The 14439-nt window shown below is 41.7% G+C and overlaps 1 protein-coding gene across 2 annotated transcripts in view; it reads left to right on the top strand.

The window, feature by feature from the left end:
* The window catches only part of TESPA1 (thymocyte expressed, positive selection associated 1), a 138125-nt gene that overhangs the window by 56109 nt on the left and 67577 nt on the right, over positions 1-14439 (top strand). Inside the window, exon 11 of one of the 2 annotated variants that reach the window (XM_047786835.1) lies at positions 13214-14315. The exons of the other annotated variant lie outside the window; for it this stretch is intronic. The gene's annotated coding sequence lies outside the window, so the exon portion shown is untranslated. Of the gene's footprint in view, positions 1-13213; positions 14316-14439 lie in introns of those variants that run through there. 2 annotated transcript variants of the gene reach the window in all.

Here is a 14439-nt window from a genome sequence, read left to right as displayed (position 1 = left end):
ACACACTGAGACTGCCCTCCCAACACCTCGAGAAGACACCAGAGAAAACAGACTTCCAAAACACCCTTCCAGGATTTCCCTGCTGGCCTAGAGGATTAGGGATCTGAACTTGTCACTGACTGGTGTGGCACAGGTCACTGCGGTGGCACAGGACCACCTGCTGCAGGTGCAACCAAACAAAAATCAAAAAACAAAAACAAAAAGAAAACTCCCTTCCTACAAATCTGAAAACAAATACACACCAAGATTGTCCTCCTGACACCTTGAGAAAACATACCTCTGGTCACTGTGTCAAGTTTCTCCTGGAATACTTACAGGAGCATTCTCTATCTTCCTCCTCATCCCCCTCAACCCACACCCTTACTCTCTCAATCTTGGAGCATCCCCTTACCCTCCTGAACATCAGACAGCACTTCTATTACAGAGCGTCCTGACACCTGAGGACAGTATCATTCTGAATACAGTGCCAAGCAGACCTTGAAATACCTTCAGTCCTCCTTCCTGCCCCCCCTCTCTCTACACTAGCTTTTACCTTGTCTTCCATCACTTGCTAGACATTTACTTTGCACACTCTCAAGTATTTCTTCAAAAACTTGACCAACTCACTTGAACATTCTGGTGATTTTTATCTGGAATTACTTTTGAATAATTCAGCACTGTTGTCCAAAAAAGGGTTATGGACTTTGATGTGAGAAGCAGATTCTGGGCTGAGAATAATTCATATTGAAATTTCAAGGATATATCTCTTTTTTGAAATTTTACCAAGATATATTTGACTTACAATATTATATTACTTTCAGGTGGACCACATAATGATTCAAAAATTTTATAGCTTATACTCCATTTCCAGTTATAAAATATTGACTATATCCACCATACTGTACAATATATGCTTGTAGCTCATTTATTTTATAGTTAGTAGTTCAAATATTTTAATTCCCCTACCCCTAAGCTCTCCCTCACTCCTTCCATCATTTAACTGGTAATGACTGGTAATTAATCATTTGTTCTTGATATCGGTGCTTTTTTTTTTTTTTTTTTGCTTTTTAGGGCCGCATTGTGGCACATGGAGGTTCCCAGGCTAGGGATCAAATTGGAGCTGTAGCTGCTGGCCTATGCCACAGCCACGGCATCACAGGATCTGAGCCGTGTCTACAACCTACACCACAGCTCATGGCAGTGCCAGATCCTTAACCCACTGAGCAAGGCCAAGAATCGAACCTGCGTCCTCAAGGATGTTAGTCAGATTCATTAACTACTGAGCCATGATGGGAACTCCTCTTTTTTATTTTTTGTATAACCACTAGTTTGTGTTATTCTTTTAGATTCCACATAAAGTGATGACATACAGTATATGTCTTTCTCTGACTTATTTCAGTAAGCGTAATATCTTCCAGAACCATTCATGTTGCTGCAAATGGCAACATTTCATTCTTTCCTATGTTGAGACCTATTCCATTGTGTATATGTACCCTATTTTCATTATCCATCGTCTTTTGATGGACACTGTAGGCAGCCTTCCACATCATTCCTTTTATAAATAATACCACTGTGAACATGGGGGTGCCCATGTCTGTTCAAACTAATGTTCTCATATTCTTTGTATATGTACCCAGGGGTGGAATTGCTGAATCATTGGGTGGTTCAATTTTGCGTTTTTGGAGGACACTCCGTACTGTTTTGTGCACTGGCCACACCAATTTGCATTCCCACCAGTAGTACTGGGGTTCTCTTTTCTCTGCATCCCATTAACATTGATTATTTGCTGTCTTTGGCCAATAGCCATTCTGACAAAAGACAGATGATCTCTCACGTGTTTTTGATTTGCATTTTTCTGATTGTTCCAGATTTGAGGATTTTTTTCCTGTGACTGTTGGCCATCTTTATGTCTTCATTGGGAAAATGCCTATTTAGGTCTTCTATGCACTTTTCAGCTGGGTGTTTTGTTTGATGTTGACTCGAATGAGCTGTGTATATATTTTGGATATTAACTCCTTATCTATCATTTCACTTGCAAATATTTTCTCTCTCTCATTAGATTGTCTTTTCATTCTGTCAGTAGTTTTATTTGCTGTGTAAAAGCATTTAAGTTTAATTAGAGCCAAATTTTGTTTTACTTTGTTTTTATTTCCATTGGTTTAGGAGACAGAACCAAAAAGTGTTACAATTTAAGTCAAAGTGTGTTTTGCCTATGTTTTCTTCTGGGAGTTTTATGGTTTCAAGTCCTGCATTAACTATTTAAGCCATTTAGGGTTTATTTTTGTGTATGGTTTGGGAAAATGTTCTAATTTCAGTCTTTCATATGTACTGTCCAGTTTTCCTGGCACCAGTTATTGAATAGACAGTCCTTTTTCCATAGTATATTCTTGCTTCCTTTATCAAATGTCAATCGACCATAAGAGTGTGAATTGATTTCTAGGCTCTCTGTTCTGTTCCATTGATTTAAGTGTCTGTTTTTGTGTCAGTACACTACTGCTTTGATATCTGTGGCTATAGTATAATCTAAAGTCAAAGGTTGTGATCCCTCCAGTTGTATTCTTCCTTTTCAAGATCGTTTTGGTGATTTGGGCTCTTTTGGAATTTCATACAAATTTTTATTTTTAAGGCCTCAACCATGGCATATGGAAGTTTCCAGTATAGGGGTCAAATTGGAGCTTAGCCGCTGGCCTATACCAGAGCCACAGCAATGCAGGATCTGAGCCACATCTGTGACCTACAACACAGCTCACAGCAATGCTAGATCCTTAACCCAATGAGCCAGACCAGGGATCAAACCTGCATCCTCATGGATGCTACTTGGGTTTGTTACTGCTGAGCCATGATGGGATATCTTCATACAAATTTCTAAGTTATTTGTTCTAGTTCTGTGAAAAGTCCCATTTCTATTTTGATAGGGATTGCATTGAATCCTTAGATTGTCTTGAGTAGTATGGTAATATTAACAATATTCATTCTTCCAATCAATGGCTATCGTATATCTTCCTATCCATTAACTATTTTTTGTTCAATTATTTCATCAGTGTCTTAGTACACTGATGTACCTATAGTTTTATGGATACAGGTCTTTTGCCTCCTTACGGAAGTTTATTGCTAAGGTGATTTTTTGTTTTGTTTTTGATGCGGTTTTAAATGGAATTATTTCCTAATTTCCCTCTTTTTTTATTTTTTTTGCCCACACCCGTAGCATAGGGAGGTTCCCAGGCTAGGGGTCAAATCAGAGCTGTAGTTGTCAGCCTACACCAGAGCCACAGCAATGCCAGATCCGAGCTGCATCTGTGACCTACACCACAGCTCACAGCAATGCCAGATCCTTAACCCACTGAGCGAGTCCACGGATCGAACCCACAACCTCATGGTTCCTAGTCGGATTCATTTCCACTGCGCCATGATGGGAACTCCCCCTAATTTCCCTTTCAGATAGTTCATTGGTAATGTATGGAAATACTTCAGATTTCTGCATATTAATTTTCTATCCTGCAACATTATGGAATTCATCGATGAGCTCTAGTAGTTTTTTTCTTGGCCTCTGTAGGATTTTCTATGGATAGAATCATGTCATCTGCAAAGAGTGACCTTTTTACTTCTTCCTCTCCAATTTGGATTTTTTGTTTCTTTTTCTTATCCAATTGATGTGCTGGGGACTTCCAACACTACACTGAATAGCAGTGGTGAGTGTGGGCATCCTTGTCTCATTTCTCTACCTTAGAGGAAAGGTTTTCAGGTTTTCACCATGGAAAGGTTTTCAGCTTGTCATATATGGCCCTTATTATGTTGAGAAATGTTTCCTCTGTACCACTCTCTGGAGAGTCTTTACCATAAATGTATGTTGAATATCAGCAAAACAATTTCTGCATCAATTGGCATGATCATATTTTTTATTCTTCAGATTGTTAATGTGGTGTTTTACATGATTGTTGTATGAATATTGAACTATCACTGCATCTGTGGGATAAATCCCACTTGATCACAGTGTACGTTCATTTTAATGTATTTTTGGACTCAGTTTGCTACTATTTTGTTGACAATTTTTGCATCTATGTTCATCAGTGATGTTGCCCTGGAATTTTCTTTTTTTTTTTTTTGTCTTTTTGTTGTTGTTGTTGTTGCTATTTCTTGGGCCGCTCCCACGGCATATGGAGGTTCCCAGGCTAGGGGTCCAATCGGAGCTGTAGCCACCAGCCTACGCCAGAGCCACGGCAACACGGGATCCGAGCCGCGTCTGCAACCTACACCACAGCTCACAGCAATGCCGGATCGTTAACCCACTGAGCAAGGGCAGGGACCAAACCCGCAACCTCATAGTTCCTAGTCGGATTCGTAAACCACTGCGCCACGACGGGAACTCCTGGAATTTTCTTTTTTGTAGTGTCTGTCTGGTTTTGGAATCCATGTGATGCTGGCCTCACAAGCGTTCCTTCCTCTACAATATTTTAGAACAGCTTGAGACTAGGTGCTAACTCTTCTCTATATGTTTGGTAGAATCCACCTGTGAAACAATCTGGCCCTAAACTCTTGTTTGTTGGGAATTTATTTATTACTCATTGAATTTCATTACTGGTAATTAGTCTGAACTTATATTCTATTTCTTACTGGTTCAGTCTTGGGAGATTGTACATCTCTTGGATTTGGTTCATTCTTCCAGGTTGTCCAATATATTGGTGTATAGCTGTTCACAGTAGTCTCACAGTATTCTTTATATTTCTGTGGTGTCAGCTGTAACTTCTTTTTTATTTCTGATTTTTTTGATTAGGGCTCTCTGGTTTTTTTAATGAGTCTAGCTAAAGGTTTATTACATTGGTTCATCTTTTTGAAGAAAAAAAACTCTGAGTTTCATTGATTTTCTCTATTGTTTCATTAGCTTCTGTATCATTTATTTCTGATTTGATCTATATGATTTATCTCCTTCTATTAAATTTGGGTTTTGTTTGTTCTTCTTTCTCTAATTCCTTTAGGTGCAAGGTTAGGTTGGTTATTTGAGATTTCTCTTGCTCCTGAAATAAGGTTGTATCAGTATGAACTTCCCCCTTAGATTGCTTTTGCAGTGTCTCAGATTTGGGATCACCATGTTTTCATTTTCATTTGTTCTTCTTTGATTTATTCAGTGGTCTATTGGTCATTAGAAGCATAGGGTTTGGTTTCAACATGCTTGTGTTCTTTACAGTACTGTTTTTTTATGGGTGCGTGTGGTTGACTTCTAATTTCATAGCGTGGGGTTGCAAAAGATACTTGATACAATTTCAGTTTGCTAAAATACTGAAGCTTGTTTTGTGACTTAGCTTATGCTCTATCCTGGTGAGTATTCCATGTGCCCTTGAAAAGAATGTATATTCTGCTGCTTTTGGATGGAGTGGTCTACATTTATCTATGATGTCCACCTCATCTAAAGTGTCACTTAATGTTTCTTTATTGATTTTCTCTCTGGATGATCTGTCCATTGATATGAGTGGAGTGCTAAAGGCCAGTACTATTATTATGTTACTGTCAACTACTTCATTTGTGTCTGTTAATATTTGCTTTATCAAATTGTCCTATTTCAGCTGCCTATATATTTCCATACTTCTTGGGTTGATCCCTTGCTGATTATATAAGGTCCTTCCTTGTCTCTTATAACACTCTATATTTGACATTCTTTTTGTCTGGTAGGGCTACCAAGGCTTTGTTTTTACTTCCATTGTGGAATACCTTTTACCATCCCATACTTTCAATATTTGTGTGTATTCTGAGCTGAAGTGAATATCTCCTAGGCATTATATATGTATATATAGTCTTGCTTTTAGAACCATTCAGCCATGCTTTGTCTTTCAATAGGAACATCTAGTCCATTAACTATTAAAGTAATGATTGTTAGGAATGTACACATTGTCATTTTTGCAGTTATTTTTCTTACATCTTTTTTTCTGTTTTATTGTGATTTGAGGACAATCTCTAGTGTTATGTTAGGATTCCTTTCTTTTTTCTCTGTGTGTTTATCTTTTATAGATTTTTGGTTTGTTGTTACCATGTGATTTATGCATAGTAGTCTATGTATCTGTGATTAATTTAAGGAAGTAATCTCTTGCTTTCCAATGCATTTTAACAACACTGTATTTTTACACTGTTATTGTCATGATAGAGGGTTTATTTTCTCTCTCCATCTCTTTTTTTAACAGCTGCTGCCATGGCACATGGAAGTTCCCAGGATGGGGGTCTAATTGGAGCAGCAGCTGCTGGCCTATGCCATAACCACAGCAATGCTGAATCCATGTAGCATCTGCAACCTGTGGTACAGCTTGCAGCAACACTAGATCCTTAGCCCACTGAGAGATGCCAGGGATCAAACCCACAGCCTCAGGGATACTAGTCAGATTCTTAACCCACTAAGCCACAATGGGAACTCCTGATTATGGTATTTGCCATCATATTTCATGTCCATTTTTGTGTGTGCCCTAACTTCTTGTTGTGGATATAGATGATTTTACTACCTTTGTCTGTAACTTTCTATTGGTTCTCGATGTGGTTGATTTATAATCTGTATGATACATTTACCTTGGCCAAGGAGCTTTTCCTGTCTTAATTTTCATGTTTCTAGCTTTGGCTTTTTCTTTCTGATTTAAAAAAGTCCCTTTAACACTTCTGTACAGCTGGTTTGGGGGTTCTGAACTCTTTAAGCTTTCGCTTTGTAAAACTTGAACTTTCTATCAGATATGAATGAGACACTTGCTGAACAGAATATTTCTGATTTTAGGTTTTTCTGCTTCATCACTTTAAACTAGGAATAAATGAAGATTTCTACCATCTAATACATGGTATTTACAAAATACTGCAGCTAATCTACATTATTGGAAAAGAGCTAAAATCTTTCCCCCAAAATCAGGAATTGGAATCTAGTAAGGTTTTCTGTTCTTATAACTTCTATTTAATATCTTTCTGAGGTCTAAGCTTGCAGTGGGAACAAGGGAGCAAAAATAAGTAACAGGTACCCTTTTTCATTCCTCCAGAGAAGTTGCTTGGGTCCTTAAAAGGAGTAACAACAAAGATGGATCCATGGGTTGGGCAAAAGATGTAGCTTGCATGGTCTGCCCACCCCCTTGGTGATGTTGTGTGCAGGGACTATGTGAAGTACACAGATTTTCCTCCAGGCATCTCAGAAGTGGCATTTGTTTTGTGGCCTTTTTGTGGCTCATTGTTCATATTTGCCCCAACTGCACATCCAAGGAGTTATCATCAGTCCCTTAGAGCGTCTTTGTATTCTGATGCTCAAGGACATTTGTCCAGGTGCAAGATCTCCAGCAAACAGTCCCACATCCCAGATCCGAGCCTATTTTAATGTCAAGTCCAGCTGTAACAATTAGACATTTAATACTCTCCACTACCTCTTAGTAAGTGGAATGAGAGAATTACTTTAAAGAAAATCTAGTAGTCTTCAAATTCCAACCTCAGTCCTTTCATTAATCAAAGCATTAAGGCTGTTTTTCTTGAATTTTGCACTGCTTCATTTACTGATGGAAAGAGCTCAGGCAGTTTTAAAGGAACTCATTGGGCAAGCCTCTCAGAACCATGCAAAGCTGAACGAAGCAAATGTCAAAAGTGAGAAGAACAAAAGTACCACCCCTTGGCCTTATACCATGTGCATCCCAATTATATGTTGAGGTATTAAAGCCCTCCAGCCAAAAGCCCTCAGGAGCACAGCTATGGATGAGTTGGGTTGGATTTGGCACTCCTTGCAGTGGGGAGGACATAAACCCTGGGGAACTGTACACAGGTGCCTTACTGCAGGGGTTTTAGAACAGGCTGATTACAGGATTTGAGCCTGTGTCACGTGATTTGGGGAGCGGTTTGGGGAAGGAGTCCTCTGCTCTGGATTGGTGACTTGAAGGAATACAAGTCATGCTGTGACTGGGTCTTAACAAAACTTATCCAGAAGGAGAAGAGACTAGAGTGAGGCAAGAGCCGCAGTTGGTAATGAAGCTGTACTCACTCATTGCAGAGAGCCTGGATGTTTAGTGGGATTCCATGGTTTGCACACCGACCTGGTTTTGTCTTTAGTGATACAAAATTATGAATTGGTCAGAAGTTGAAAGTCGCCGAGAGCCCTTGAGTGATGTTGGTGTTTGTGAAATTGTGTCCAACAAGAGAGCCCCATTTCCAAACTGAAAGCCAGGTCAAACCCTAACAATCCTGAAACCCACATTCCCAGACCTCGGGATCTCCCTCCCTCTTTCTCACCTGCTATGTCACTATAGGTAAGTAAAGAATTATGTGTCAGTTAATAATAGAGTTTAATGGAATCAAAGCGAACATTTGTGCCGAGGAAATGTTGATTAGTGCATTCACAAAAGAGAAAACTCTAGCCACGGATGATATACCTAAGAATTGTGTCTTGTTTTTAAAACTTGGATGAATTTGTAGCAAGTCCATTGATTCAGAATAACACAAGAAAGAACTAAGTAAAAGGCAACCTATCTGTCACTTGAATTGACTAAACTCTTGGACAACCATCACCTCATCACTTAGGCAAATACTCTTTGGATATTGCTCATTAATTACTTTTTATTTGAAAGCCAATGAAGTGATCAGAATTAAGATTTAGATGGTAGGGCCAGAAAGTAATTGCAGATCAGCAGATTAAGGGACATTCTGGCCCATTCCAACAGGGTTGATTGCAGAAGGCCTTGGCTGATTCCATCGCAGTGACAGCTCTCAGCAAAATAGTAAGTGAAGAATTGGATATGAACCTAAAACAGAGAAAAAGACATTATCGGGAGTATTCAAAAATTATGAAGGGTGTGACTTCATTCCTTGGAATATGCAAGCAGACTAACAAATATCAAATGTTTCTGAACTCGTAGAGTTAAAAATACCATGAGATTTGCATTTCTGGAAGATAGACACTGAATTCCTGTCACTAAGAACTGAACATGCTGTAGCCTGGGGTGAAAGCCTTGGTAGGCAGAGAAAATAAGGGGAAAAAAGAAAGAAAAAAAAAAGCTAGCATGGATTAGTTTTCCCATAGATTATGGCACAACAGAATCCAGCTTTCTTCTGATAAGAGATAAACATTCCTATGCTCACCCAGAGGCCACCCCGTGCAGATCTTTGAGGCAGTGCCAAGCATTGGCTCAAACACTAAAAGAGTCTAAAACAGATTCCTCAGAACTTTCATGGTTTCTGTACAAATTCATCCCCTTTCTTACTACACAAGGTTCAAGGGAAAGTTTCTACGGCAATTTTTCATTTCATCGCCTGTCGAATCTTTCCTTCATAGAGATACTGTGAGATTTAAATTGAACTGTATATGTGAATTTTACACCACACTTCCTGTCGTATATTCGGAATCAACCACAATTGACATAGATTTCACCTGGTTGTTGAAGGAGAGAGGATAGTGCACCAGAAATAAGAAGACTGTACTGTGAGGCTCAATGGATTTCCAAAGTCCAAGAAGTATTCTGAGTAACACTCAAAGCTTTCTGCCTCAAGGAAGCCTCAATGTAAAGCTCTTTTCTACTTCTGGAAAATCCTTTACAGGAAACAAAGAACTTTCTGATTTAAAAAAAAAAAAAAATCATAAAGAAGTACCTGACATGGAGCCAAATATTTATGTCTCTCCAGTGAGATTTCTATGAAAGATGAATTTTGCTTATTATGTGTCAATATTTCAAGAGCCACACAGGTAAACTTGGTAAACAAGTGACTGCAAACTCTTGCCCTCTCTAATGTCTTTCTGTTGACTGAATTTGTAAATCCACAAGGAAAAAGAGAATAATGAAAAAAAAGAGGAAATACTTATTGGGTGGACTTACACAATGGAGGGATGGTATGGGCAGCTGTGGTCTTATGGGCAGTGGTCGTGGTGGGAGGAGCTGCAGTGGTGGTGGGAGCAGTTGTAGCGGCAACAGCTCTAGATGTGGTGGAAGCAGTTGAAGTGGCAGCAGCTCTAGATGTGGTGGCAGCAGTCCTGGTGGGAGCAGCTGTAGTGGCAGCATCATTGGTCATGGTGGCATCATCAGGAAATGCAATTGGAAGGAAACATTCCAGTCAAGACATTTGACTCTTCCTCAGGGGAAAAAAAAAAAAAAAAGATTGCCCCCCAAGCATGGACGTGCATTTCTCATTCTGAATTCCCCTCTGCAAATGTCATCAGTCCTTCACACCTCCACTCTGACTACCTACTCCTCTTGTCTCATTCTTGGTAGCCCCATCCTTGGTGAGGAACAAAGCATTTAGGCTTTCCCTGCAAAGGGCATGAGGATGATAGAAGAGACAGGCCAATCCCTTCTCCAGGGCCTGAGCACAAAAGACCTAATCCCACATGTGTCTCTATGCACAGGGACCTCTGCTCAGAAGCAGAAAGATCCCTTGTGGACTGACATTCTGGTGACTTCCCACAGAATAAAAGAACTGCACAGTTTCCATTGCAGCATGAGGAGAAGAAAGGATAAGGCAATGCATCGCAGATGAGAGTACTAGTATCTCCGTTCCTTGAATGCAGTGAAAGCTCCTTCCCCAGGTTCTGGCCGGGAAGCCTGCTGAACTTGTCCCATCTTTTGTGTGGCCTTGTACCCCCACCTATTGCAGCAGTAATTGTGAGAGCCACTTTAGACACAGTGGGAGGAATTGATGTTATTCTAGTTAGGAGAAAAATGAGCAAACGCTCCATCACACGATGTTCAAAGGGACCATGGAAAGCTTTATGAACCTTATGAGTCTTACAGAGCTGCTAACAAACAGCAGGAGTCAGAGCCCCAACTGTGAGCGAAAACCACCTCAACACCTGGGCCGCTCCATATCCGTGTCCACCCTCTAGCCGTCTGTCTGTCTGTCTCGGGCCTCATTCAGGGGAGAGAATCTCTTTTTAAATTGAACCCCAAGGGCACATATGACACAGTGCATGAGGCGTGACCAGAATTAATGCCATTATGATCAGAGGACACAAGTCCCCAGGCTGGGGAGGCTGAAAAGAGAGACCTTGAGAATGACTGCATGAGCACGACACACAGAGCATAGAATGCACAGGACGCCAGAGGAGGAGCCTAAAAATGACTAGGAGCTCTGGTCCACAACCTTGGCTTTGAGGTTAAAGGAGGAAACAGACCTCATCCTGGCAATAAGGCGTGGGTGCCATTACAAAGAGCAAGGCTTAGAGCCCTTCTTCTACTTGACCCCGACATTCCACATACTGACCCCACCCCCTCACGTGGGTCTCATGCCCTCACTTTTCATCACTTTCAGGAATGACATTCTCTTCCTTCACTTTGGTGAAACTGCACTCCTTGGATGGCACTGGAACCCAGCCACACTTCACAGTGAGACTTGAACCCACAATCCCTGATTTAGGAGGGGATTCAAACCCACGGTCTTTTCGTTGAAACCACACACCTGTTCTCAGGACTTCCTGAAGCTCGGGTTCTTTGGGTCTCAGCGCAGAAAGAATTCAGGGAGAGGCAAAGTGGCAGGCAAAGCGGGAGTTTATTAGCCTAGGATGCTCATGGGAAATGCAAGCAGGCAGGAGCGGGAGTGCAGCCCCCAGACAAAGAGGGCTACGCTTTCATAATCAAAGAAGAGTGGGCGGGGGAGCAGATCAGCTTCTTCCTCATTTGGGGGTAGACATTAAGGCTTGCATTATTATTTGCTGCTTTCGTCCTACGTGGTCTAACTGGGACAGTCCCATGACCCCACTTAAATCATGTGGATATGAGCTAAAGGGTGGTGACATATTCCAAACTATAGTATCCCCTCTCAAGTTTCAGTGGACTGCCCCCTTCACCTAATTCCTTTCCACTTTCACTGATGTTCCTCTCTTAACTACATGCAGGAATGCAGCTTTTCGGGATCTGGCATTTTACAGACCTCCCAAGGCCAAATGCAGGTCTTGTATCCATTTTCCTGTGATAAAAGATGCTGACCTAAGTCTGTTTGGTTTCTCAGTGTTCTCATTATTGCTGAGCTGCCAGGTGTTCTGGGCATTTCTTGGCTGGTGGCTAGCTTATGATGATCCCCTGAAGTCCCTCTCTATCTGTCTTCCCCTAACGGGATTGCTGCCTGTGTAAATAACTCTCTTATTCCATCCCTATCACTGGAACTAACCAGACCCTCATTTAGACACTGGTTTTCTTGTTTGGTTGGTTGGTTGGTTGGTCTTTGTAGGGCTGCACCCACGACGTATGGAGGTTACTGGGCTAGGTGTTAAATCATAGCTGTAGGCGCTGGCCTACACCACAGCCACAGCAACGCCAGATCCGAACCGAATCTGCGACCTACACCAAAGCTCACGGCACTGCCAGATCATTAACCCACTGAGCAAGGCCAGGGATCGAACCTGCCTCCTCAGGGGATGCTAGTCAGATTCATTTCCGCTGAGCCACAATGAGAACTCCTACACAATGGTCTTATCCTCAGCCCTTTGATTGAGGGTAACCAGAAAAGCTTTACATGCACCGCCCGGAAATTCTCAGGCCACAGCATCAGGCCACGTCTTCCCATTCCTTCTGCTAGAGAAAAATAAAGGACCCCGAACTTAAATAAATCCATGCCAGAGATTCACGTTCTCTCATAAAGTGTAAGACATAAGCAGATAGTCCGTGTCCACCGTGAATGTTTGAATCTGGATGATGACTTTCCCAGACTTGTGCTCAAGATTCCTCATAACCTAACCCCCATGGAAACTCGGAGACCAGGCTGGGATGGAAAACGGTCCTTGCAGGAAGGAGATTAGGTGCAAGTGCGGACTCACCAGTGGAGCGGCCCAGTGGAACAGCTGGTATACGCTCTGAAAGAGAAAAGGGGCAAGTAGGATGTGAGTGAGCTCCAGTTTGGGTGTGGAGGGAGGAAGAGTGTGGACAACAATGCAGGCTGCCACAGTTGAATGATTTTAGCCTTTGCTGCATTGGCTTCGGGGGGTGTGGAGATACACACAGATAATACAAACCCCACAGAAACACAGTAGGTGGTCACTTTTGCTTTCCTGAAATAAAGTTCTGATTGCATTCTTAAACAGAATATGCTGACTCTACTCATGAAGTTGGATTCCCAGGTTCAACTGAACAAAGATCTGACTGAATTAGGAAGAGCCTAAGGGTAGAGCCCCATCTGTGGTGAATGGTTGGTGAGAATGGTGATGGCACAGGGGAGCAGAGGAGAGGACAAGAAGGTGCCAGCATTCTAGGCTCCCCCAAACCCTCCTCCACATAAAGTTCGGAACCTGATGTGACGTTCCTTCAAACCTCATTTTCAGGTGTGAGTCTTTACTTACGGCCAGAAACCAGGAAGCTGGAAGCTGCCACCAGTGCCAGGACCACCACGAGCTTCATGATGCTAAATTGAGGAGCAGGCAGCACAGATGGGAAAGCCTCGGAGCCCAGAGGAGGGTCAGACTCTGAGTCCAGGATTCCACACCCTGACATTATATAGGCAGAGGGCACCAATCAGAAGCTGCCAGATCAGAATCCAGGTTAGTTAATGTCAGGAATGTTAGTTAATGTCAGGATACTCAGAGAAACCACTAGAGAAACAACAGCACAGCCAGAGGCTCTTGGAAAGATTATAACGTCAATCCCTTGATACTGATGTAAGCTTTCATTCAACAGTTTTACATATTAAATAGTTTCCGAGCATCAACTTCTCCTCCAGGCTTCCCCTGACCTCACACAGAGAGTGGCACCATGATTAGCAGCCCTTCTGGCACGCTGCAGAAGCCCCCACCAAGCCTTCCTGATTTCCTCTAGTCTGCAGGGCTCCTTTCAGAGACCTGGGAAGCTTGCTCAGCCCTGTGTCTCCTCAGTGGGGAATAATCAGGGTTGAGCGACCTGGCCAAAGAGCCATCCTCTGTGAGTCAGGCTGTGCATTCTTCAAGCTGGGGCCTCCCTCCTGCACGTGTACATCAGTCAGAAAACACGTAGAGAGAAAGGGAGCCCAACACTGATGTGATCTCTCTGCATTTAAGTGTGTCTTGTGAAATTTTCCAAAATCAAAGAGAAAGACAGTAGCAACGAAACTAATGTTTGTTCATTAATGCATCCTTTGACTCAACATATTCATTCTGCAAATATCCATTGAGTGCTAGATATCAGCAAAACAACAAAGAACGAAGTATACAAAAATTCCGTGTCGTGCGTCCTATCGTGGGAGTTCATTCACTGAAACCTAAATAGGAAGAAAGGAAGGAAAGAAGGGAGAGGGAAGAAGGAAGGAAAGAAAGAAGAATGGAAAAGAATCCTTTGTATCCTACTCAACCCTGTAATAAACTGTATGGGAAAAGAATCTGCAAGGAAATGATATGTGTATATGCCTAACTGATTTATTTTGCTGTATATCTGAGACACAACTTAGGAAGTCAACCACACACCAGTGAGATTTATAAAAAATGAATAAATAAAGAAAGAAGTAGACACGTGTGAACAGGAAAAAAAAGAATATAGTATATAAGATTTTGGTCCTGATAGATTATAACACAGGAAATGA

Source organism: Phacochoerus africanus, chromosome 7, assembly GCF_016906955.1.
Source record: "Phacochoerus africanus isolate WHEZ1 chromosome 7, ROS_Pafr_v1, whole genome shotgun sequence".
Lineage (NCBI taxonomy): Eukaryota > Metazoa > Chordata > Mammalia > Artiodactyla > Suidae > Phacochoerus > Phacochoerus africanus.
This window is presented reverse-complemented; position numbering and strand designations above follow the sequence as displayed.